Genomic DNA, 2031 nt, shown 5'->3' on the forward strand with positions numbered 1-2031 from the left:
CTTGATCCCCTGTCATTATTGAAGCTGGCAAAGTCATATTATTTTTTGGTGAATATTTTTGTCCGACATACTTTTCCTATGTCGAATAGTAGCATCAAAACAAAGACAGTTTTAACAATGACCGATATGACAGAATCTATTAAGCTTCAAGCTTTTAAAAGACAAAAGGATGGTTCAAAACTTACTGTAAAAATTTCCTTGTGTAATTGTGTTGTTCTATCTTGAGACGAACTCAAAGGCCAGCAAAATTTATTTGTTAGCGACTATGAAATATACATGGTGTGCCTACTTGTCGGCACCGTTTACCAGCATAAATCACTACAATTTGTAAAAAAATCCAACATAACACTCTTACCTTGAGTTCCAGTTTCTCTATCTTTTTATATCAGTTGCATGACAAGCGTGACACATAAATTCAAAGATGTATCAATCTTCGAAATACCAAGAGATGGGTTTTTTTCCGCTTCGCATGATATCCAGAAAAACCTTTCAGGAACTACCGCATGCAGAAAACTAAAGATCCATAAAGATTCCTTTGCCGGCCGAAGTCAAAGAATGGTTTAAAGAGTCAATTTGATTGACAAGCCACTTACTGATTTAGGTAATTATCTGTTGTGTAAGCGTCTCATCTTACATGCTAACATGGAAATTTGTTGTTCATGTAAATTGTTTCCTGATGGAACTTGAGGGTTTAGTTATCGAGAAGACCGAAGTTGCATATCTCAAGTCGTTCCCTTGCATAGTTGTAAAAAAGACATTTCAAATCACTTGCGGAGTTGCAAGTTTTCAGATTCAGAAAATGAAGTTGATCTTATTTTGTCGCTTGCCGGCATCTTCGAGACGCCAACAAATATCGATTATTTTACAATTTGCCCCACACATAGATGTTAGGTAGAGTTGTGGTATCCAATAGTAGATGTAGAGTGCCTAAAGAGGTGTCCAGCCATTGCAATGGTAAGGTTAAGTCGATTCCAAAAGCCGATAGGGGATTGGCAAACGTGTATCACAGCTAGTACTCAGGATGTCTGGAAAATTCATACAGCCTGGCTCCTGTAAGTAGGCTACTTACTTGCGTGAGAAAAATTACGCGTCCCGTCAGACCTAAGTATCGATTGGGAATTGGTCAATAGGCAACCAAAAATCCAGACAGAGGCGGAGTTTTCTATTATTAATGTTTGAACACTTTATTGGCTTCCCGCCGTTTGGCGGGACGCGTAATTATGCACACGGTGGTAAAGGGCCCTTCCGCACAAGCTACTAGAGGCTGACAAAACTCGTTTCTCTTCACCCAGAATCACATCAAAATTTGTCCTTGTTAAATTTCAAGTGTGCTGCACGTATCATCACCCCCGGAGGACACATTTACATGAGAGGGCGAGGATGTCTACAAAATTATAAAAGGTACCGCTTATCTGTATGGGAGTGGCAACAATTGATGTCTACCTCTAAAAAGTACCAATTCAAAAGCAAACAACTGAAAAATCCCAAAAATAAAAATTCCTCGATCGATGTGCTCTAGAAAACACCCTAAAACGTATCAGCTAGGTCTCTGTTTTTTTGACCCGTAAAAGGTACGACAAGCATCCTTACCCATTTCCGATCGCCTTTTCACCCCGGTCGGCACCTAAAAACAAAGATTTGCCCCCCAATAAAAAAAAAAGTGATTTGCCCCAGTCGCCCTCCACCTGAAAAATCTAATGTTCCGTCGCTAAGATACCTCCTACATAATTCCAAAACGAGTTTCGTTCCGGAACGAAATGAATTTCATACCGCGTTTACATGCAAGATGATTTAGCCTGTAAAAACAATTATTTATGTCCTTTTTCTGTCTTTTTCTATGCTTCCCTCGCTCCTAAAGAGGATTCATACAGATAAAAGAGTCGTACCGCGTTTATATTATACAGGTACAAGAATGAGTGTTTCGTTCTGGAATGAAAACCCCAACAAACTCATTCAGAAATAACTAGTTTCGAATAAATTTTACTTTGGTATCATGTGGCAACCTGTATGAACTCGTTCTTGAACAAAACT

This window comes from Pocillopora damicornis, chromosome 3 (assembly GCF_964200805.1).
Source record: "Pocillopora damicornis chromosome 3, jaPocDami1.2, whole genome shotgun sequence".
Lineage (NCBI taxonomy): Eukaryota > Metazoa > Cnidaria > Anthozoa > Scleractinia > Pocilloporidae > Pocillopora > Pocillopora damicornis.